At 38.9% G+C, this 26,090-nt stretch overlaps 1 long non-coding RNA gene and 1 pseudogene across 2 annotated transcripts in view; one reads left to right on the top strand and one right to left on the bottom strand.

Moving 5' to 3' along the window:
- The window catches only part of LOC311622107, a 69,561-nt gene that overhangs the window by 32,960 nt on the left and 10,511 nt on the right, over window positions 1-26,090 (bottom strand). The gene's annotated exons all lie outside the window — the stretch shown is intronic.
- LOC311620914 (large ribosomal subunit protein eL21-like) lies at window positions 2,623-3,081 on the top strand (annotated as a pseudogene). The gene has a single exon. The product of its transcript is annotated as a large ribosomal subunit protein eL21-like (transcript).

Consider the following 26,090-nt stretch of genomic DNA (forward strand, 5'->3'; position numbering starts at 1 on the left):
AGGGATTCATTACTCTCTATAATATAGTGTAAGTGTAAGGCATATAGTGTGTTAATTTGATAAACTTACATATTGTAAAATGATTAGCTGACTCTTCCATCACATCACATAATTACCATTCATTTGTTAATATGGATGCTTAATTCTCCATTACTAATTGGTTTCTGCAATATCTACTCAATAATGTCTACTTACTAATCCTTTCTTCTTTTAACTTCTATTTGTTCATAACTCTATTTCATGACATTTATCTATGTGAATTTTAGTTTCCACTCAATAGTACCTTGGGTTCCTTTACTTGCCTATGTCAAGCCCAGTCACTATGGGTGGGTGAGAAAAGGAAGTGTTGATACTCATAACTACCTGGAGCAGAAGGGCTGTGTCCAAGCAAGCACTGGAACTGATATTACCAAGCTGCACAGATCTATGGATGTAGTTTTATCAGTGTTTATGTTGAAGCTTATATTATTAGGCAAGTCAGGATGTATGCATTTTTCTGTAACTAATCATAAACATTGGCCACAGCTAAATGTATGAGAATAACTCTTGTTACCAGCAGTGCTCAGTATCTAAAATGAATATCCACCTCTTTGTACCTTCATCTACCAAACCTACCTGCCATGTACATGTCCAGTAGTTTTTAAAATATAGGTAAGTTAATATTTTTATAAAGAATATATGCAAATCAGAATGTTCAAATACTACACAAGGATACCCAATAAAACATTAAGTGTCCCAGACTATCTACCCCAGCCTCCTATTCCCTTTCCATAACTGTTGTGCTTCCATAATCTCTATATATAAAAGCCTAAATGACCATTCTACTGTTCAACTGGTAGCTATGATGCATACTGACCACCAGGGTGCAGATGCTTAATGCACAGGCATGGAAACATGGAACAGATGGATGAATTTCAAAGAAAAGGGGAGAGGGGGAGAGTGAGAAGATTAACCAAAGATCTTATATGCATACTAGAGGCCCAGTGCATGAATTCGTGCATGGGTGGGGTCCCTCAGCCTGGTTGGCATCAGGGCTGATGGGGCCATCTCCCCCTGTCCCAACTGGGGCTGACTGGGTCCATCTAGCCAGGAGGAGGGACCACAGGAGGTTGGCTGTGAGAGTGCACTGACCACCTGGGGAGACAGCTCCTACATTGAGCATCTGCTCCCTAGTGGTCAGTGTGTGTCATAGAGACCAGTCATAATGGTCACTTAGGCTTTTATACATATAGACTAGAGGCCCAGTGCACGAATCCATGCACTGGTGGGGTCCCTCTACCTGGCTTACAGGAGTCTGGCCAAGCCAGCTCTCCAACATCCCCCAAGGGGTCCTGGATTGTGAAGGGGCACAGGCCAGGCCAAGGGACCCCACTGGTGCATGAATCTGTGTACAAGGCCTCTAGTTTCTATATAAATGTATTCAAATGTAAATGAATAATGATAGCCTTAAAAGGAAAATAGGGGAAGAAAGCAATACTACCAAATTTGCTTGGATAATTGTCAGGGGTTTATGGACCTGAAGAGCGGGCTTCTATTGTTTCCCATGGGCCCTATGAGTCTCACTGTCGAGCTAAAGACCTCAGAAAGGAAATTCCACCACCCAGGCCTGAGGACCTCCACCATATCCCAGCAACTGATCTTTGTTCAAGTCAGGTAGCACCTACTAGCCTCTCCCAATATATGTGTGAATTGGTGAATTAAAGCCAGCTGATGCCTCTTCCAAAAAAAAGAGCTGATCTTATGCAAAAACTGTCCCATTATATAAAACTGCTGCCAGAAGAAAAATCTGTCCATCAGAGGAGGCCCACAGAAGCCCAGCCTGATAAATCAGAATTCCATCTAGACCCCTTGTCCTCCCAACATCATTTATATACCCCAGCACATGGTTCTCTCTCCAAATAACAAATGCTAAAGTTCTAAGTTGTAATGCTTCAGGAAATCCCATAAACCTTTCGTTGATGGAAATAATATCACCTCTCTACTTCCATGACACAAAAATCTATGGAATTATTAGTGACCACCTAAAACCGCTATGGGAATTCTAAGATTCTTGCCTCCACATGTACTCTCTCTTACCTTTTGAGTCCAGGTAATATTCTTCTGTTTGCCTCCCCTCTACTCAATTCTCAATTCTGCAGGTATTTACTATTATATACTGCCCAACAAGAGGAAGCTAATCTTACCAGACCCCCAAAATAGCATAGATACCATTAGCCCTCTAGAAACTGATACCCTGACACTTCTTAATGACAATCTGGTTATCTGCTTACTTGTGTAAATGACACTTTATTGGAACACAGCCACACTCATTTGTTTACATATTATCTGTGATTACTTTGTGCCTCAAAAGCAGCAGCAGGCACTATATGGCCCACAAAGTTTAAAATATTTACCATCTTGCCCTTTATAAAAAAAGTTTTTTGAGCCAAGGTCTAGAAAATTTGATGGAATACTCCATTATAAGTGTGCTTTCAGCACTGTACATAAGACATGACAGAGAGTGGTGTTAAAATATGTATTGCCAGTGTTGGGAAAATTGGAACTAGACCACCAACTTACAGCATACACAAGAATAAACTAAAAAATGGATAAAAGCCTTTTGGTCAGGACTGACATCTTCCAGTAATCTGCCAAAATGACTAACACAAAGGGAATAAGGAGAGGCACCCGTTATATGTTCTCTAGGCCTTTTAGAAAACATGGAGTTGTTCCTTTAGCCACATACATGCGAATCTACAAGAAAGGTGATATTGTGGACATCAAGGGAATGGGTACTGTTCAAAAAGGAATGACCGACAAATGTTACCATGGCAAAACTGGAAGAGTCTACAATGTCACACTGCATGCAGTGGGCATTAATGTGAACAAGCAAGTAAAGGACAAGATCCTTGCCAAGAGAATTACTAATGTACCTACTGAGCATATTAAACACTTTAAGAGCTGAGATAGCTTCCTGAAATGTGTGAAGAAAAATGATCAGAAAAAGAAGCGTCAGTTGAACCCAGAGAAGCACACTTTGTGAGAACCAATGGAAAGGAGCCTGAGCTGCTAGAAGCCATTCCCTATGAATTCATGGCATGATAAATGGGGGGGGGGGGGGGGGGGGGAATAAAAAAGACTTCTGTGCTGAAAAAAATGTTTCCCTTGGTTGAGTGGAAGTGTGGTGGGCCTTCCCCCCAAAGAATAATTAAAGAAAACTTTGTGTCACCTTAACTCATGGTTGGCAAACTACGGCTTGTGATCCACATGCCACTCTTTGGCCCCTTGACTGTGGCTCTTCTACAAAATACCATGGCCTCAGCGAGTCTATTTTGAAGAAGTGGCATTAGAAGAAGTTTAAGTTTAAAAAATTTGGCTCTCAAAAGAAATTTCAATCGTTGTACTGTTGATATTTGGCTCTGTTGATTAATGAGTTTGCTGACCACTGCCCTAACTGGTTTGGCTCAGTGGATAGACCGTCGGCCTGCAAACCTAAGGGTCCCAGCCGGGTTCAATTCCAGTCAAGAGCACATGTCCAGGTCATGGGCTCAATTGGGGACATGAAGGAGGCAGCCAATCAAAAAAAAAAAAAAAAGTGGATAAAAGACTTATATGTAAGTCATAAAACCATAAAAACCTAGAAGAAAACATAGACAATAAAATCTCAAACATATCTTGTACCAACATTTTTGCCATTATATCTCCGTGGGCAAGCAAAACAAAGGAAAAAAAATAAACAAATGGGACTACATCAAAGCAAAATGCTTCTGCACAGCAAAGGACACCATCAACAAAATGAAAAGGAAACTCACCATATAGGAGAACATATTTGCCAATGATACATCTAATAAGGAGTTGATTTCCTACCCTCATTTGGTGAAGGCCAGAGGGGAGGGAGGACAGGGGCTGGGTGGAAGTGGGCAAAGGAGGGGAAATGGGGACATCTGTAATAGTGTCAACAATAAAAACTAAGTTAAAAATATAAACATATATTTATTGCTTTTCTAACTTACAGCCCAGAGTTAGCCAGGTTCCAGATAGTTCACAGATTCAACAGTAACATCAGAAATCCAGGATCTTTACCGTCTTCCATTTTCAGAAGGATGACTTACCACTTCAGATGGTAACTCACTTTCCAGATGGCCATAACAGCTATAAGCACCCTCATAGGACAACACCCAAAAAGGACAAAAAGTAAAGGGCAAATAGTCTTTCTAATGAAGTTTTTTTTAATTATGAAAGCTAAACCTTCTTTAAAAAAACATTAGTAGAAATTTGTGTGCCTAGCCTTGAACCTATCATAAAGGACACTGAGATGAGATAGCCATGATGAGTTTGAAGCCATGGATGTCATGCCTGGGTGCATATTAAAATTACCTGCAGAGTAACCAACATATTAGGAAATACCTACATGTGTGCCCTACCTAAGATCAAATATATTAGAATCTCTGAGGTGGTTCCTAGCAGTGGCATTTTTCTTTAATGCTCAAGAAGATTCCAATAGGTTACCAGGAATGAGTACCACTAATGAAACTAATCGTGATTGATTTCCTAGAGTTGAGAATGTTTCTACATGAACAATAGCAGAGTTCATTTGCCTGGAAACAAGACCGATAGCTGATGGCTTTTGGGTAAAGGACCAATAGTGTTTGCCACATTCGTGTACATAAGCACTGAAATAATTCAGATAGATTGTGGGACTAAGCGGAAAGAGACTCTGCACAAGAAGCCACCCAGAATCCTCAATGAATGAGGAAGAACACCAGAAAGCCTATCAGGAACAATTCCAAGAGTAGTAGAAAGTCATGGTCTTCAATGGGAGAACATGCATATGGAGATCACAGGACATGAGACATGTCAAGGGAGCAAGGCATGTAGGGAAGAAAGGAGTGCTGTTTATTGGGCATAAGGGTACAGTGTCTGTGTTGTTTTAAGGTCGAAGTGTCTAAAATAACCTATCAGTCTAGACTTCAAAAAGAGTTATCTATAGGACCTTTTGGAGAGAATGACAAAGGTCTACCAATAACTTCCCCAGGAAACAAACATAAATTGAGTATGTCCCAACAAAACCTTGTCCACAGGGATGGTGAAATCATGAGCCTGGCTGAGGCTGTTCTGTGAAATGTGTGAAATACAAAGAAAGGTAAAGGTCTGGACCCTAGGACACAGCAAACATAAATCAGTCTGCTGCCAATTGTTAATAGACTGTAGCTGCCTAAAACGATCCTGAACTTCTGCTAAGGATAATAGAAGTTTGAATGTTGTATTTCACGTATTTTAAGCTTTGAAGGCAAAATGGAATCACACTGCTTTCAACTGAAAAAAGAAAATGCAATCACCAGGACAAATCCCAGTCTTCTAATTTCGGAACCTTTGGATTGAGTCCTCACTTAATCCAAAAACTGAGTTGCACATGACTGGTAACCACAGAATCTGAGTGACCTTTTGGTCTCCAATGAAACACCCTGGGAAAATTGTTTTCCCTGTACTCATTTAAAAACAGTAACTGCTCCACATCATTTAAGATCCTTTGTCAAGGGAATTCAATTAACATCAGCCTGAGGTCACCTCAGGACTTCTTACATTTTTTCATCCTGTGAACTCCCCTGGGTTTTCCATGACTCATAACAACTGTCCACAGAAAAATAAGTACACTTTTCATCTTACTGATTCTGCAGTAGCTCTGGTCTCCCCCTCAGGATCGCATCAAACCTGAGAGGAGGAAGTGCCCAGGGGGAGGCAGGAGGTGGAACATGCTGGGTCACCCACAGTTCACTGCCTCTTCCCCAACCAGCTATTCAGAGTGCTGGGGCCGCAGTCTCAGTAACTTCCTGAGCACAACTCCTAAGGGTCAACTCCCAGTTTAGAAAACACTGGGAAAATACTGTCTGTTTGGTATAATAATTTTGTAAATTCGACAGAACCCAAGAATGCTAAAATAATATTTGCCAAATTTGCTATACCAATGGCATAAAACAAAAACAAAAAAAAGTTTAAATCAATGGACAAAATTTGTTTGCTATTATTCCTAAAATTAAATACGACATCTTCACTAAACTATCATAAGCAGGATATGTCATTCATTCAGCCTTTAGTTCAACAAATACTTGAATGCCTACTATGTGCAAGTCATTGTGTAAGACCCAAGGTGAATGAAACACAATTCCAGCTTTCCAGTAAATTCAAAATCTAAAAATCTAATACCTTTGTTAAAAAAAAAAAAAAGTGAAATGATAAAATGGCACAAAGGTGTTAGTGTAAGCCAAGCATTCACGGCTCCAATTCAGATGTGCCTAACAGGAACCTAAACTTATGAGGTTCTTCATAAGTAAGATAGGGTGATATAAGTAAGACCAGCCTGGTAGAAATGCATTCATTGTCATAAACATGTCATTCTGACATCCTGTGACTGTCAATTAAATGTTTCCTTTGCCCATGCAGTAAAAGCAGAAAGCTGTTTGAACAAAGATCTATAGGATATTGGGCCAGACAGGAACATAGCATGGTACCTATTTTCTCAAAGAGAAAGATCTATTAACATGACCAAATCATAAACAAATTCAGTCATTCAACAAATATTTATCAAAAGCTTACAATGTGGCAGAAACAGTCACAGGGAAGTGTGGCCTAAGAAACTTGGGTAACAAATGAATGATGTACATAAGCCACAAAGGAATTGAGCTGATGTACTTAAAATTAATGAGGTCCTTATTGAAATGGAATGTCTAATAGGTGACAAATTTTTAAAGGGTACGATTCAAAGGAGAATGGTGAGGATGATCAATTAGAAAAGGAAATTAAATTCTATGAGAAAAAGGTTAAATTAATTCCAGTTACTTAACTTGAAGAGAAGGGATGATTTGATTATTATCTTCATGTTTAGAAGGGGTTTATGCTTTTCATTTCCTTAAAGGTTTAGACATGAGAACATGGGATACAATTGTAGCATTTATTTAGCTATTGACACATAATAGGAGCATATGCCTTGTGGCCTAACACAATAGGAGATTGCAGAAACATGATGATGAATGCAACATAATCTCTGCCAATAGAAATTAGTGCATTTGGACATGGGAAAAACTCCTTTGAACAACCAAGTGATAAAATCAAGAACTGGCTGAAGAAGTACCCTATATAATAAAAGCTCAATATGCTAAGTGTCTGTTCAACCAATCAAAGTGTAATATGCTAATGATATGCTAAGGATGCTCAACTACTCACTATGACGTGCACTGACCACCAGGGGACAGACGCTTTGACCAACAGGTTAGTTTGCTGCTGGGGTCCAGCCTATCAAGACTGAGCAAGACAAGCCAGATACACCCTGGAGCCTTCCATTGGTCCCTCCTGAGCTGGCCAACCCCCAGCATCCCTCCCTAGCCCCTATTGTGCACCAATGGTGTCCCTCAGCTGGACCGCACCCTCTTGCAATCCCAGACCCTTTGGGGGATGTCAGAGAGTCAGTTTCACCCCTATCCCACAAGCCAGGCCAAGGGACCCCACTGGTACACAAATTCATGCACCAAACCTCTAGTATGTAATATAAATGCCTACAGATTGTCAAGGCAATTACTGACCATTATTCAAGATTGTTATGATCACAGAAGTCGATGATTATTGAAATCCCTTTCTAGATCTGTATTACCAAAACCTGTACCTTAGTTTTACAGTTAATAGTTTTCTACAAAAAGGATATTAAAAGTGATATATAACTACAGTATATGTAGCTGGACTTATATGTACCTACTGATTAATATGATTTCATGTAAAACATTCTTATATACGCCACTCAGGCTCACCATGGTACGTACCTGGAGAACCTGCTTCAATCCACCCTATTTGCTGACACCAGGGCAACGTTCCTAAATCCTACAGCTCACCATGTGTTATTTCTCACCTCAGAAATCTTCATGGGCCCTCCTGCCTGCAGAACTAAGTCTGAACTCCTCAGAGCCATCCTAGAGCAGGGGTGATATGAACCCACAGCTTTCCTCCAGGAAGATAAGCTCCCAGTTCTCCCTTAAAGAATCTGACCCAGTGTGGCTTCGTTTGGTGGAGGTCTCCTAATTTCCTTCCTCCACTCCCAAATGTATTCTATTACTCTCATTTTAGGTTTCATCATAATTTTTCTAATATCATTACCACAGTATTTTTTTATTTTTTATTTTTTTGCCCTGCCTTGCATTAGAGTTCACAAGTTTTTTTCCTCCAATAACCTGGAGATGGTGATACAGGTGGAAAGTACAAACTTTAGTTGTCCTACATGTATCTAATGTCAACACACCTATAAGCCAACGATTTGGTTGCACCTATGAAAGGTATTAAACTGTCAGAGTGTGGAATCTAAGAAAGTGATATTTTATGTTAAAAATATTAATATACAAGGAAGAATATGCTTGGTTTCTTAGAAGTACAGATAAAGAGCTATATTTACTCCATATACAGATAAAATGTGAGATTCCATGTCTAACTTTGTTTCACTTGAGGTTCCCTAGCAACATTTTTCTACAATAAAAAATAGAAACAAAGAACAAAAGTGTCAGGCTTGTCAAAAATGTGGCAAACTATTTTAAATTTTAGTCTTTGCTCTTTATTTAACTATAGTGTAAACTGGCTATTTTCTCAAAAAAAATTAAATGTGATATTGTATTTATAACTATTTCTACACAATAAAGACTCTTCCAATAACAAGGACAAAAAAGAACATGATATTGTTTAAAAACTCCTAACAGATGTCTGTGGACATCAAATCCACTTCTGAAAATGCCACAGTGAGGTGCACATTAACCATGTTTCCAGTTCCAGACAATTTCAAATGCAAGCTCTCAAATAACAAGATGCTGGAGAGAGAGGTCAAACTGACTACTCATTACTTATAAGATGTGACCAGATAATTTTTAATAGTTTTGGCCACTTAACAATAATAAAAATATAATCATAAATCTCAGAACAAATATATACTAGTACAGGATGAATACAAAATTTAGCCCTTGGCAAAAGGCCAATAAATATGTCAATCTAACTTAAAGTTTATCAGGAAATTAGCTCCTGCCCCTTTTTCTTTTGATAATTTACATACATCATTCTCTAAATCAAGATAAAATAAATGTTACATTTTTTTCCTAATGGAATCAATAGCCTACTCCTATATTGTGTTGAGAGCACTCAATGTGTCTTCAACTTAAAGAGAAGGAAAATATATATGTCATACCGGCATCGTAATATATATAAACAAGATCATAGATACGTAAAGGATGAAGTAGGATTGCTGGGTCTCCTCTCCCTCCCCCGGACACACAGTCCTTAGGAGCAGATTCCTAGGCTTATGTTTAGGGTTCTCATACAGACCAAGCTTTTGTTTTTGTTTCCTTGGGTCAAGTAAATATTCTTTAGTTTCAAAAGAAATTCAGAAACATCGAGGTCGTGATTTTTATTAGCTTCTAAAATTAGAGCCAGTATCTTCACCACATCTTCCATGGGCCTTTAATCAGTTTTTAATCACATTCACCCCATGTACCAGGCACTGTAATCAAAATTTCCCTCTAACTTATTGGACCTGAGAGGAGTATAATCTTTTGAAAATTCCAACACATACTTAGCCGAACAAAGAGATTTTCTTGGAGCCAACATTTATTTTAGCCCTCTTTTCTGATTAGAAAATGAAAATGAAAAATATTTAACCATTAGGTGTATCAGAGAAATCTACTGCAGTCTGAACCTCCCAGGGGAAGTGCTGTCAGCTGGGCAGGACCCACAGAAACTAATGGCAATGAGGCTCAGTGTAGCCACAATGGATGATAGATACTAATAACACTGAGTTGTACACGGTTCAACTGCTGCACCGTTTTTCTTCCCAGTTAACACTGAGAAAAGTTAGGAGTGTTTAAAGGAGGCGAGAGGAAGGTAACCAAAGCACACCGGAGGGAGTCAGAGGGTGGACATGAACTGTGGTGGAGCAAGGCAGTCACAATTTTGATGGGTCTACATCATCGTATGAGAGCATAATGAGAAATAAATTCAAACAGGAAAGAAAGGAGAGAGTCTTCACATATCTGAGAGTGCTTCGATGATAATAAAAATAACACGAACACAAATGCTTCCAACTTGATTCGTGTGAGGAATATGAGTGTCCTTTCGCCCACACCTTTTCTTTCCGAATTCTCACAGCAGCTCTATGAGGTAAGAACATTTATTTAGTTTCACACCCCCTAATACATTCGACTACAGGAATGGCATACCCTCTCTCTTGGTGGCTCTCTGCATAGAATTGGTATTCTCTATCTTTATTCTTTTTGTTGTTGTTTTTTCCCCTTTGGTTTGTTTGTTTTGTGTTCTCTATCTTTAAATATGCAAGCAGAGCAATGGATTCAAACATCTACAGCTTGAATAAGGTCTGCTATGATTTTATTGATCTGACAAAATTAAGAATTGTTGATTTCCTATGGGATTCTGACCCTATTGCTAAGTGCTTGTGTCATGTACCTTATTGCAGAAGCTGCTTCTTTACTTATGTGACTTGTGATGATGTGATTAGCAAAAGACACTCTTTCTTAATATTAAATTTAATAGAACTTAAAGGAAACTCCGAGGGCTTCTCTCCTAATATGACTATTCTATAGTGTTATGTGATGAACCTTTAATTTTAATTTAATGAAATCCACATAAATTAGCTGCAATTTGACTGCAAAATTCTTCATCCTATTTGTGAAATGTAAGCCTTCAAATATCAATTAGTGGTTCAGAAATGCATGATAACAGTTTCTAAGAGAGTTAGATATAAAAAAAAATATATATTGTACCTCTTTTGTTAGTTTATCATCTAGGACAAGTTTAGTCTCAAGTAAAGCAGAAACCACGAATATTATTATTGTGGCCTGGGTCTGGCCACATGAGACAATCTGACCTAAGAAAGAGCACACTGAGTCAGCACTGTGGTTTAGAACAAAGAGTAATGAATCCATTTGGAGCTCATGTCCATGGAGCCGGGCCCCCCGTGGACCAACCAGCTAATGGAGTTGAGTCATCAGTATCTAGGGGCTAAGCATTTCCCAATAAGGAGCTTTTAGAATACACATTCCCACACCACACCCTGGATTTAATAAAGCTACATCTCTTGGAATGGGGCCCATGGATCTGCACTTTCCAAAAGCTTCCCAGGTAATTGGATAATCAGTGATTTTTTTCTCAATTGGAGAGCAGAAATTCCATTAGGATATAGCCATATAACCTGAAGATTCAAAAACTTCGGGTGAAGGGGAATTCCTCTCTCTTTTTTCAAATCTTTCATTTTCTATGTTCTCTTTTTCTGAAATTCCTATTAAGTGTTTATTTAACATTATGGATTAAAATTCTCGTTTATTTTTTCCATTACTTTATCTTTTTTTCTCCAGTTCTTAAAATATTTTATTGTCCAGAATACTAATTCAGCCATCCATGTCCCTTCTGTTTTCATTCCTTGCATTTGATTTTTTTGTTACTTTGCTAATAAGTCTTTTAATTTCTAGAATCAATTTGTATTCTCAAATTACTCATCTTCATAGGAGTCTCTCTTTCCTCTTTATCCCCTCCACTGTCTTTGTTTTTCTTTTAATGAATAGCTTGGCTCTCTCTAAAGATATTTTAAGTGTTTTTTATTAAGCTTTCATCCATCTCTTGAATTATTTTCTTTATAAACTTGTATCAATGATTCCATTAGTTCATCTGGTTCCTTCTGTTGGTTTTCATCAACTGTCTGGTGACATGTAATTGTCCTTTCACAGTTGCCCTGGGCAACATGTCCTGATGTCCCACAAGGCCTCAGCTTTCTTAAAAAAGGCTGCTTTTAGTTTTAACATAAATGGTATAGGTGAGTCAACAGGACAACACCACTTATGGCTCCCTGGGCATGGACTGGCAGACAGGATAGGTACCCATTGCCCCTACCTCTTGCCAACTTGAGAAAATGAGTACTTGGTAGAGGAGCACTTCAGAGCTTGCACCTCTGTGGCAGAGCAGACTGTCCCCCCCATGCCTGTATGGGTCTCACTCAAGTCCCCACATGATCTGCTCTTCTTCTCAGTCAGACCTCTAAAGGACTAATTCTGGCAATACTTTTCAGGCTGATCCTGACACTGAACCCCACTTGTGCCTGTCATGTCATACAGTGGGGAGGAGAAAGGACTGAACCAGTCTTTTGCTCAGATATCAGCTCCTGTTGAGTTATTCTGATGGCTAGTTCTCCAACTCCCTCTCCTCTAGTGTAGGTCACTCTCAGCTGGGAGGTTTTACAGATTGCATTCTAATTTGCAAAAAATTCTCATAATGTTCTGCCTGCCAATGACATTCTTCCTCCTTTTACAACATTGCTCTGAAATATATATATATATTAGAGGCCAGGGGCATGAGATTCATGCACTGTGTGTGTGTGTGTGGAGGTGTGGGGGGTAGGGGTGGTCCCTCAGCCCAGCCTGTGACTTCTTGTAGTCCTGCAGTCCGGGATCCCTCTCGCAGTCCAGGGCTCTCACAGTCCAGGACCCCTTACTTCTTACCACTTGCCTGCAGGGGAGGTGGGAGAGACTCCCACCACCGCCGCTGTGTTCATGCGTTCACCAGCAATGACTCTGGTTTCTGGCTGAGTGACACTCCCTTATAGGAGCGCACTGACCACCAGGGGGCAGCTCCTGCATTGAGCATCTGCTCCCTGGTGGTCAGTGTGTGTCAGGGCAACCGGTTGTTCTGCCATTTGGTTGATTTGCATATTAGAGTTTTATTTTATAGGATACAGGATGGGGCAAAAGTAGATTTATAGTTGTGAATACACAATTTATTCTATTATTTATTAATTACTAGAAGCCGATGCATGAAGATTCATGCAAGAGTGGGCCTTCCTTTCCCTGGCTGTCAGCACCACCTTTCCGCTCCAGCCCTCGAGCCACCTTCTTGCCTTCCCACACTTACTAGAGGCCCTGAGCGGCTGGGGCAGCGTGAAATGCCTGCGTCATCAAAGTGTCCTGCCCCAACCCCGACCACCTAGTGCCTGCATATGCAAATTAACCTGCCATCTTTGTTGGGTTAATTTGCATACTCCTGATTGGCTGGTGGGCATCATGAAAGTACGGTCAATTAGCATGTTACTCTCTTATTAGGTAGACTGCATTATTTTCCATATGAACAACTGTAAACTACTTTTGCCCCACCTAATTTTCCCAATATATAGATAGATATAGATAAATAGATGAGATATAGATATAGATATAGATATAAATATAGATATAGATATAGATATAGATATAGATATAGATAAAAGTATAATACACTAATTAGACTGGATTTCCTTCCAGACTAAGCTGGGGCTGCAGCCAGAGGATCAAGGCAGCTTCTGCGATTGTGAGGAAGGAAGCAAGGCAGCCATCGTGGCTGCCAAGGCCTACTCTTGCACGAATTTCATGCACTGGAGGGGGGTTCCAGTTTTCTGCCCTCTCACAGTCCAGGAGCTCTCAGAGGCAGGAGGCAACCCAGCAATCAGGGGAAGGCGACATTCCCATCACACCTCTGCTGCTGCCACTGCTGGCAGTGCAAGCCTCAACCGGCCCTGGGCGGCTGGGCAGCTGCCATCCGAGGCTTGCCTGCACCTCGGGCCCACCCTGGGCAGCTGAGAAGCTAACATCCAAGACTTGCCTGTGCCTTGGGCTGGCCCTGGGCAGCCGGGAGGCTGAGGGACTGGGGACTCTGGAGGTAGGCCTGTGGCAAGGCCGGGCCTGCCTGGGGGTGGGCCTGGCCTTTCCACACACCTGCCACCCCAGCGGGGCTGAGGGGACTGGCACCACCATCTTTGGGACAATGTGAGGGTCAATTAGCATATTTCCTTTTTATTAGATAGGATATATATATTTTTTCAATCACATGAGGGATTCAGGAGAAGGGGAAATTTAGATTTGTATTCAGTCCAATCTCGACCTGCAATAACTTCTCTTAGATTCCTGCCATATTAAACCACTGACACATTCAACCACAAGAAAGTACAAACACAAATATTAAACCACATCCCTCCTAAAATACATAAAAGACCATTAACAAACCACAAAATTCAAAGGCTAAAGATGTCTGTTTCTTAATGAAAGCATAAATAGATGACTTGTATTTATAGCCATTCTATTTTTTTATTTTCATTCTTTTTAAAGCAGTTCTGTATGGCAAGGTATTTTCTTTGGTGAAGAGGAAGATTGATTACCAGGGTTGGTAAAACATACCATTCGACTACATAAAACAGTTTCTAACATTTTCAAAAATGTTAGTCTCGGAGAAACCTAAAGTGCATCTATCATCATGGCCTATTGTGTCACATAAGAATATAACAGGAATGATGCCTCAAAGATATTATGAAATCTATGTTAACCCTCAGTCTCTTAGAATGCTATAGATATAACTTCTGCAGTTACTAGATATACAAGGAAACTGTTTCTTACCAAACCCAAGAACCACTGGCAGAGGATCATAACCTCCTGTTAATCCACATACCTGCTTTTCCCTTGGAGACTGCATTCTGAAATCACATGATTTGCTATTTGTAAATGTCACTCAGGCAGTTACTATTTGTCATCAGCCCAAAATGAGGAATCAGCATCACTCATAAGTTATACCAAATTCTATGTATTCACTGCAACATTACTCATAAGTGTACTTTTCATCCAGTTGTGATACAGACTCAAAGCTTAGGCCTTAGAATCTCCTTATCCTATATCAAATTCACATTTGGAAAGTAAATAGGGCACAAACATGACCTATGTATGACAAGAACTTTTCTGCCATGCACTCATCCATTCAAATCGATCTTAAGGTGAAAAGAGTATCTATAGTAAGTGATAAGTTGTCCAAATTGCACAGAGCAACAAACAAAATAAACCAGTGGGCCAAAAGACTATGAAGTAAGTTGAAAGCATTTCTAAACACCAGGAAATGGGCATAGAGCTATATTGGTAGTGCCAAAAAATGTGATTCTTTTCCCTGTGAATTTATAGGCAATCGTAAATTATCCACGTCATAAGTTCCCCACCCCAAACTATGAATTAATAGCAAGCCACCCGCTACTAAAGTAGGAAAGAAAGAATCTGAAGAAAGCTAATGCTCATGCTAGTGGCAGTTCCTATAGTATATGTGCAATGCAGGTCAAACCAGCCTTGGGTTCCAGAGAGCCAGGGATCTAGTAGCATGAAAACGATACGTACATCACATGCAAAGACAATCGACTTCATTTTGATGGCTTAAGTTTAAAATATTTTTCTGGTGAAGACTGTGTGTGCCATGCCATGCTGAGTTTGGAAAAAGAAACAATTATGTTAAAACTTTTTATTTGTGTATGAAATGTATTGGACAAATAAATCTAAACATGTGTGAAGAGTTTCAGGCAGGAAAGTCTGAGGAATAAAGGATCTGTGCTATATTAGCTTGCTATGCTGCCTTCCTTCTGCATCTGTCCGTGTCCAAATTTCCTCTTATAAGGACACAGGCATCGGATTAGGGCCCACCCTAATGGGCTTAACTTAATAACCTCTATGAAGATGCTATCTCCAAATATGGTCACATTCTGAGGGACTGGTAGTTAGGACTTCACCATATGAATTTTTGAAGGGACCCAATTCATCACATAGCACATCTATATATGTGTTTTTTTTTAAGAGCCACAGTGAATAGAGAGGAAAGTCATATCACTTAATTCCAAATAAGTTCACCAGAGACCATACAATTGAATTAAATGCTAAGCTCAAGCAAGAGCCCACAGTAGATGAAGGAAGGAACTCAAGATATTCTTTTTTTGTTTTGTTTTGTTTTGTTTAAGAACATACTTTATTGTTTATTTATCCCCCCCCCCCCCCGCTTTGGAGTTTGTTTTTGTTTTTTGTTTTTTTGGGGTTTTTTTGTTTTGTTTTTTTATCACCAAGTATAAATTCTCAGAAAGTCTTTTTCTTAAAAACTTCTCTTCCTGGATGAACTTTTTATGGGATGGATAAATATCCTTACAGATTTATGCTATTCTAAATAAACATTTCTGTACTCTTAAAAATAAAAAACAACTGTGGTACATTTACACAATGGAATACTACTCTGCTGTAAAAAAGTAGGAATTTTTTTTTTTTAACATTGCCCCCCCTCTCCCATACATACCCTCCCTCCCCAGAGTTTTTTGTTCATTGGTTGTATTTATATGCCTGTATACAAGTCCTTCAGTTGACTAGAAGAGAAGCAATCACAACTGAAAGGAGACCCATTGGTCTTTACTAATTCATACTAACAATAATATCCAAAGGCATAGGTCCATCAACAAATTAGAAAAACACTTTAATTGCAAGTGCACATATAATCTAGGATTATTTAAGATGAGGTCAAAGTTAATAATGTATGAGGCTCCTTTACTGGAAAACATGATTATTTGTGGTGTTATTATAATATGTGATATCAATAATATTGGCTATCCTAGCCCCTCCCCCCCCCTTTTTTTTTCATTTTTCTGGTATCTCTATAGAGGTTGATGTTCATTATTCATTAGGAATATGAGTAACATGAAATTTCCAGGCTTTTTTTACCCTTATTAAAAAGTCAGACAGATCTGACAAGATATGAGTGAGAACTGGCCTATCATTTCATGCTAACATCTTTCATTTCTAATCTTTCACCCAGAAACACTCATGCATCCTATCTAATAAAAAAGTAATATGCAAATTGACCGTCACTCTAAGACACAAGATGGCTGCCCCCATGTGGACACAAGATGGCTACCACAAGATGGCCTGCAGGGGAGGGCAGTTGTGGGCAGATAGTAGTGACCAGGCCAGCAGAGGAGGGCAGCTGGGGGTGACCAGGCCAGCAAAGGAGGGCAGTTGGGGCAGACAAGGCCAGCAAGGGAAGGCAGTTGGGGTGGGACCCAGACCTATAGGGGAGGACAGTTGGGGGGACCAGGCCTGCAGGGGAGGGCAGTTGGAAGGGATGAGGCCTGCAGGGGAGGGTAGTTATGGGTGATCAGACCAACATGGAGGGCAGTTAGGGGCAATTGGGCTGGTCAGGGAGCAGTTAGGTGTCAATCAGGCTGGCTGGGGAATTGTTAGGGGGTGATTAGGCTGGCAGGAAGAAGCGGTTAGGGGCAATCAGGCAGAGGCAGGTGAGCAGTTTAGAACCAGCAGTCCTGGATTGTAAGAGGGATGTCCAACTGCCTGTTTAGGCCTGACCCCACTGGGATTGGGCCTAAACAAGTGGTTGGACATCCCTCAAGGGGTCCCATATTGGAAAGGATGCAGGCTGGGCTGAGGGACAACCCCCTTCCCCTGTGTACAAATTTCGTGCACCAGGCTTCTAGTTCAAAATAAAAATCTAAAGCAAATTCATTTCAATAGGGCTTTTTACTTTAACTTAATAGTCTCCCCTCTGGAACTCATGAGGTGTTTGAAAATGCCACTAAACAGTCTAGGTTGAAAGAAGTCAAAATCATTGATGTTTCTTGGAAAATACATATCTCTCCCTTCTGACTTTCAATCACAGGTTCAAAACCCTATGTGGTGATGCTAGGTTGCGAATGATTTATCTTGGGATGTGACCTGTTTTAGCTCTTATGCCGGTTACTCACTGAACACATCTCTTTTATTAATCCTTGTACCTATTGCTATCAATCAACACTGGGGCTAAAAAGCTTTCCCAACTGTCAGAAATAAACATAGTGTTTTTCTGTAGGTTCAGAGGAAGGAAAAAAAGAGATGAGGGCATTGGATATTTGGCTTAGAAAACTAAGTATTTTTTAAATTTGTCTTTTAAAATTTGGAGCCTATTTTAACTTTCATTGTCCCTATTCAGATTCTAGGAAACATAAATTGTCTATCCAAGCCTTTTCAGTTTTCTGGAATCCATATAAAGGTTGATTTTCATTATTAGGACAAGATTGTTGGTGTTTGTTTTTGTTGTTTCTTGTGTGTTTGCTTGTTTGTTTGAAGGAATTTCACTTACAATTCATTGTGTGTGTTTTTCCTTCTGAAAAGCCCTCTGCCTCTGCATATCATAGTTTATAACTAGAATTACTTTGAATCTTCTCTTTAACTGGGAAGAGATGTGGACTTGGCCCCTTCAAAATAGAGACAAAACACAAACTTGCTAATGAAACCCTCCTTTTGGTACATATCCTAGAAAAATCTTCACCCATGTACTCAGAGAGATAAAAATACTTATGAGAAATTGTTTGAAGTAACAATACTAGTAAATAGGGAACCTATGTCTGTTGATGAAGGAGTAGTGAGTGAATAAACAATGGGAAATCAGATCAATAGACTACTATACAGCAGTTACAAACTGTTAAAAGGATGAGGCATTTACCAGTTCTCTGTGTTTGTTTTGCTTTGTTTTTGGTTATCCAGCCTGAAGAACCACTTCTTATTTGAAGGGTATTCTCCTTTCACGAAATAGGAATACTTCCCCATCCCCTTATGTGCTCCCTGGCTGGGCCCAGAAAAAATATTATTTATGCTAAAGCCTTTGGGTAGTTATTGAAAGAGATACCAGGATTTAGAACATTTAAAAGCAAGTATTAGAATAGTGCCTAATGTATAATAAGTGCTCAGTAAATGTTAGCTATTCTTATTACCATCTAAACAGAAATTTACAACATTAACTGGGATAACTTTCCACTAGGGAATGTGACATTCAAACTTTTTTTTTTTTACTAATACACTGTGGCTATGAGCTAACACTAATTTCTAGGCACCCAGAATATCACTGTAGTCTGCTGATCAGAATGAGGGTACAGGGGATTCAGGTTAAAAGTAGAATGTTGACAGCCTCTTAAATGGGTCTTACAGTAGCCTGGATCAATTATGTGGTTATTTGAAATTATAAATTTAAGAGCTGAGGAACTGATATCCTTAATCAATCATAGAGCCCATCATAGTAACTTCCTAATTCACAGAGCAAAAATATAGGGGTAAGGAACAAATGCATTATTCGGTAACACTTCTCCCTACCATAATATTCAACCAAAATCCATACTGCAATTCTGAGGACTGGCCAACATGGTAGGTAACATTAGTGAAATTTTGAAATATATGAGTGGTGACTTCTATTCTAATTGTCATTTATTTTCCCAGCTTGGTTGGTCAAAGAAAGAGACGAATGGCTGCAGGAGAGTCACAGATGGTGAACATAATCCGTGAAGTAAAGATGTTCTCAAAAGCAGTCAATTATTTAGAAGTGGATTTAAGAATAGAGTTTGAGCAGTTCTGAAAATTCAAGTAAATTGAAAAGAAGATTGCTATACTTATTTCAGTCCAATTGCAAAGCTGCTCTATGGCTAAGCTGGGTCTTGGAAGCCACTGCCATCAAACTGTGACTACCCTGGTCCATCTGTCAAATCCATCCCTCTCAAGAGATGGAGGCATTGCATATCCCTGGACTAGTGCCACTGCACATTGAGTTTATTTAAAGCTCCGTTGTTCTAAGTCCAGGATCACAAAGAAACTCTAATTCCCAAGTTGTTTAACTTTGTGGGGGAAACGGACTGATGATACAAATTTTATTCCTGAAGTCATTGTTTTTTCCACAGTTTCTAACCAAGATGAAGCTTCTCAGAGACATTTGTCTACAAAGAACTGTGTTGACCATGCTCTCACATGTACTCTCAGATACTCCCAGGCCACAAAGTAGTTATATTTTCCTTTGTGAATAAGAGCATTATCATTCTTGTGTCTACCTCAGTCATGCAAGTATTTTGGTAAGCATGAGTCAGATTCTCGGGGCCTAGTCACTCCTGGGAAATACAAGCCATCTTCAAAAGATGACCAAATTTAGCTGGCTTCTCTTCTAGATGACACTGCATACAAGAGGACATGTCTACTTGGAACATCTTTTAATTTGTTTCATTTTCTTTCTTTCTCTCTAGCTTCTGGTAACATTCATTCTTATACCTGAACTCCCATTTTTATTCCTTCATCCCTAGTGCATGGTAATTCACTTTCCAGCTACTCTTCCATCCCAAGATTCCCTTCCTCCTCTCCCCAGGTTTTCACTAAAGGTTCCAGAACGCTTTTCTGGAAACCTACTGTTTCCAGAGACCAGGGTCCTATGTTAAACCTAAGCCAGGGCTCAATTTTCCTTTCTCTATCCAATTTTGTCTATAAACAATTGAACCTTGATGTCCACATAACTAGAAAACTGGCTTCTTTATGAATTCGTGGGATTAATTTTTTCCCCAGAGATACATATATTTATTGGTGGCTTACCTAAGCACTCCCTGTATTTGCTGTTGCCCAAACCTGCTGCCAAAGCCAATACCCTTTATTTCCTAAGTTTTACTTAAATATACAAATATGGATTAAATAAAGCAGTGTTTTCTGCTGACCTGTCAAAAAGTCAGTCCCACAAAATGATTAAACTTTTCTCAAGTCCCCTTTCAAACAAATACTGGGCTGCCCAGAGATTTATCTTGGCAAAACTTGTACACAGAAAACTTAGGATATGCTGGGTAAAAACCCCATCATTAATCCTCAAAGTTGTGACTAAGTTTACTTGGCATTCACCTTTGGCCTTTGGCCAGACATGTAGAAACTTTCTTGGTGACAAATTAGAACTAAGGAGAGTTGAATATTTAGGAGAGAAAGAGAAAAATAGATGGTGGGAAGGATAGGGAAAGTGAAATAGAAAAACATAAATAAGAAATATGTCCCTTTGGTCTTATGCATCAGCATCAAATCCTAAATATGGGTTAAAATTTGTTTTCAATTGTGTTATTTTATAATTGGTTTGATGAGAGTGAATTCCCAAAGTGGTCTTGTTATGCCCCAAGATTTAACAAATCTCTTTTTTTATGAAAAAGCATAGAACTTTTAAAAATTGTTTTAAAAATCATTAATTCTCCATTTCATATTAGCTGAATCCTAATTGAGTAAATGCCTCAACTAAAATAAAAAGATGTGTTAGAGTTCCCATACAGGTTCATATTTTTAATCTATTTAAAAACCAAGTAATTATATCATCTAAGAGTAGGTTTAGATTTATTGCATTTTGGAAAGTCACTTTTCTCAAAGCTACATGGATCTTATGCTACAGCAGTTAGTAGACAATTACATTTATTTTTATATGGTTTGGTCTGCTTGGAAGATGTCCCATTATAAAAATAGGCTTCCATTAAGTAATCACTTTTGTAGGGTATACCTTATAACATAATAGTAGATACATATGAACTTGTCCTTATACACCTGAAATAAAATTAATAAACATATAGGAAGTTTCACTTTTCAGGCCTCCTTAACAGGAAAATTTAGTTTTAGATCAATAAACTAGAAATTTAAAAGATACATACAACACACAACACAACACACAACACACACACACACACGAAAACAATAATGATGATGTAATGTACACCTTTAGAAGCCACTTAGCTCATTTTACAAATTAGAAAAATGAGGTTAAAAAAGTTATAAATTATATTTACACACCAATAATGAACCATCAGAATGGGAAACTAAGAAAACAATCCCATTTACAACTGTATCAAAGAAATACTCAGCCATGAAAAAGAATGAAATATTAACATTTGTGACAGTATGGATGGGCCTAGAGGTTATTATGCTGAATGAAATAAGTTAGTCAGAGAAAGACTAATACCATATGATTTCACTTATATGTGGACTCTAAAGAAAAATATAAATGAACAACAACAACAAAACAGAAGCTGACTGATAGATACAGAGAACAGAAAGATGGTTGCCAGAGGGGAGGGGAATTGGGGAACTGGGTGAAAAGGTGAAAGGATTGAGAAGTACAGATTGGTAGTTACAAAATAGTTAGGGAAGTAAAGTACAGCATAGGAAAGATAGCCAATAATCTATACTAATAAAAGGGTAATATGCTAATTAGACCGGGTCAACTGGACATCTTCCAGACTGCCAACTTCCTTCCAGACAAAGCCACAGTGGTGGAGGCAGAGGCAGTTAGGGGCGATCAGGCTGGCAGGGGAGGGTAATTAGCGGGCGACCAGGTAGGCGGGAGGCAGTTAGGGGGCAATCAGGTCAGCAAGCAAAGGCAGTTAGTGGCGATGAGGCAAGTAGGTAGAGTGGTTAGGGGTGATCAGGCAAGTCAGCAGGGGATCAGTTAGAGGACAACCAGGCAGGCAGGGGGACAGTTAGAGTGCGGCCAGGCCAGTAGGGGAGCAGTTAGGGGAGGACCAAGCCAGCAGGGGGGCAGTTAGGGGATGGCCAGGCTGGCAGGGGGGCCATTAGGGGGCAACCAGGCCAGCAGGGGGGCAATTAGGGGGTGACCAGGCCAGCAGAGGGGAAGCTAGAGGGTGACCAGGCCAACAAGTTAGGGGGTGATCAGGCTGGCAAGCAGAGGCAGTTAGGAGCCATCAGGCAGGCAGATAGAGTGGTTAGGGGTGATCAGGCAGGCAAGCAGGTGAGCAGTTAGAAGCCAGTGGTCTCCAACATAACCTGAAAACCTACTGTATTGAGTGTAAAATAACTGAAAAAAATATTATTTTTTTAATTTAAAAAAGAGTTATAAATTAGAATACATCTGATTATAAAATAGTAAAAATCTTTTTGTCCACTTCTTTTAAAAATTACTCTCAAAAAAACATAGACAACAAAAAACAAATAAAAACTTTAACTTCAGTGCCACTAGGAGATCTTTTTTTTTTTTTTAAAGATCTCTTTTCTTTTTTTTTAAATATATATTTTATTGATTTTTTAGAGAGAGGAAGGGAGAAAGATAGAGAGCTAGAAACGTCAATGAGAGAGAAATATCGACCAGCTGCCTCTTGCACACCCCCTACCGGGGATGTGCCCGCAACCAATGTACATGCCCTTGACCAGAATCGAACCTGGGACCTTTCAGTCCGCAGACCGATGCTCTACCACTGAGCCAAACCGGTTTTGGCTAGGAGATCTTTATAACCCTGAACCAAAAATATAAAAGCAGAGACTAGATAGAAAAATGATAAATGACTTAATAGACAGCAGAAAAAATAAATCTATAACAGCATGACACAAATGAGAAGCAAGCCATTCGGATCCTCAGAAACCTGGAAAGTCTCTGGAAAGGGAGGCCGCAGCCATTATGGAAGCCAACTGAAATCCTGTATGTGGAGTGGTGAGAACTTCAGGTCTCCACCTCTGTTATCAAGTAACATGCACTGGGTGAGAAATCCTCTCCTTTCTGCTACACAGAAGATGTACTAAGTCTGAGCTGCTAGGAGAAGCCCAAAGAGAAAGCCTTTTCAAATTTTAGAGGGATGCAGCACCAAGATTAAAAGGGTGATTTAGTTCTGACTATATCAATAAATTGGATCTAGCAATGCTCAAATAAGAAATACCCTGGGTTTTTCATGAGCCAATCAGTTCCCTTTCTTGCTTAAACTAGTTTGGTTTGGGTTTGTTTGTTTTTTATCATTTGGACTAAAAAACCTTGATTAATACAATGATGCATTTGTATGTAAGCATATTCAAGATTAAACTTTATGATATAATATAGTGTCCTTTCTTAGATCAAGTAGGCTAACCTCCCCCTCCCAGCTCACACATCAAACTAGTCTTCCAGCACAAATATACATCACTTTAATAATACAGCCTAAAAGTTCTTTTGAATCTATTTCCCCAACACCAAGCATACTTAAGAGTGTAAATGCTCAATAAATGTTTATTGAAGGATTTGAAAAATGACAGGCTGAATAAATGAATGAATAATGCAGATCCTTGACCTTGTCTAACATCAATCCATGCAATAGAGATTCTCTGTATAAGATAATCATTAATCCTAATTTAATGATTTCCAGGAATCTTGGAAACTCCCAGTGTTCTTCAGAGGAAAGAAAAATATTCAATTAGCTTTATCTAATGCAAATAGACTGTACCTACAATATTCATATTGCTTATTAGACATTGGAATAAAAGCAAGTTAAATTGGTGTGGTTCTCTATCACCTTGGAACTCATCAGCTAATATGGACAATGTACAGGGAGAACTTCAAAGGATATGAATATATAACGATATGTACATAGGTAAGCATAATTGCTTTTTTAAAAATTCCTCACTACACTGAATCCCTTCACAATCCTTAGAATTCTCCTCTAAATATACACCAGTTTTCTGTTAATAATAATTGAAGCCACTTGTTAAGCAATTAGCCTGTACCATGAATTGTGTGCTAATATAATATATATATATATTATAGTAATATATATAGTAATATATATATTACTATAATTTGAACTCTGTATCTCCTATTAGTTACAATAGAAGATAATTTATATGAGAGTTTAAATACTATAAGCATTTAAATAATAACTAACTCATTCTTTAAAAAGGGATTTTCATGATCACCCAGTTTTAGTACCACTTACATTAATAACGAAAGATCACTTTGCTACAATATGCTGTGCTAAGAGATGGTGTGACCTCCGAGGCTGCGAGCGACAGGCAGGTGTTGACAGAATGGACAAAGAATGGTTGGAAAGTGATCCTGACGAGACTCTCTGGTGCTATAAAAATTTCATAAATCTCACAAAACAAAATTTATTCACTGGTGAGCACAAGTTATTTCAGGTGTATAGGTTAGGAGAAGCCTTGAAAATGAAAGATGGCGTAAGCAGAGGCCTCCCCCTGACCCTCCTGCCTGAATTCTTCCAAAGGCCTATTGTGTCTTCCTCTCCTGTGGCTGCTATAGGAGCAGCAAATCCTAATGATTAGAGAGCTTCCCAAACCTCTTCCTGCAAGTTAGGAGCAAAGTTCATGTTCTTAAAATAAATTTTGTGCTTCAACAATTACTACATGCTTTTATTTGTACCATTTTCTAGGAAATGAGTATAGTTTATAAATTCTGATTTTGCAGCAAAAATTTGGTAGGCAAAATATATATGTTTACATCATTAAATACATCTAAGTATTTAATCTAAGTTATGTGGTATGTGTTTTCTTTGAGGTAAACAAATATTTTCATTCAATGCAAAAATTCACAGATATGCAATAAATGCTTTACGTGATTTACATGACATTTAAGTTTTAAAAAAAAAGATTTTATAAGACATTTATGCACTTTAAATTTACTTATTTTCTTACCATATTTGACATCTCATAGTATACAGCAAAAGTGTCAGGCTAAAATATCTTTTATAAGTCACAGTCCTCTTTTGAAGTTAAGGTATCTAAAGTATGAAACATTACTCTGGAATGGGTCAGGCTCTGACAGTAAACAATCTTTTACAGCAGGCATAAATAACCAAACTCTATAGTTGGGGAAACGGGGGCTCAGAAAGTTTAAATAACTTGCCCAAGTCAAGCAGTCAGCTGTGTCAAGATTCAAATCTTTGTCTCTTTCACCCTGACGGGTTTGGCTCTGTGAATAGAGTGTTGGCCTGTGGACTGAAGGGTCCTGGGTTTGATTCCAGTCAAAGGCATGTACCTTGGTTGTGGGCACATCACCAGTAGAGGATGTGCAGGAGGCAGCTGATTGATGTTTCTCTCTCATCAATGTTTCTGATTCTCTATCCCTCTCCCTTCCTCTCTGTAAAAAAAAAAAAAAAAAAAAAAAAAAAAAAAAAAAAAAAAAAAAATCAATAAAATATATTTAAAAAAATAAAATCTTTGTCTGTCTGATTTCAAAGAGCAATGTGATATATTATTCAGAGTAATAACCAAAGGAAATGCAATATGATTGGTCTGGCATAGCCCATATGGATACAATGTACAGTAGGGTCCTCGGGTTACATCGGAAATCCGTTTGATTTTCACGGTAAATCGGAACCCCACCTACATAAGCACCTAACATCACTTACATGGAGCACATAAACAGTAGTAATAAAGTGAAACAATGAAAAAAAAATGAAAAGAATAACAATTCCTGATCTTTACTTTTGATGAATAAATAATAAACATAAAGTACATACGTACATATGTCGAAATGATGAAACTTCTTTATAATAAATAAATGGGAGATGGCGATGTAACCACAAAATGATGTACACTGAGTCCGACATAACCCAAGGACTGTATGTATTATACTAGACTAGAGGCCCAGTGCACAAATTCATGCACCTTGAAAGGAACTATGGTCCACAAGACTGCAGTGGGCACAGGGGCAGGTCTCGGCCCATCCTCCATGCCTCCCCA

The sequence above is a fragment of the Pipistrellus hanaki genome (assembly GCF_964339955.1).
Source record: "Pipistrellus hanaki genome assembly, chromosome: 4".
Lineage (NCBI taxonomy): Eukaryota > Metazoa > Chordata > Mammalia > Chiroptera > Vespertilionidae > Pipistrellus > Pipistrellus hanaki.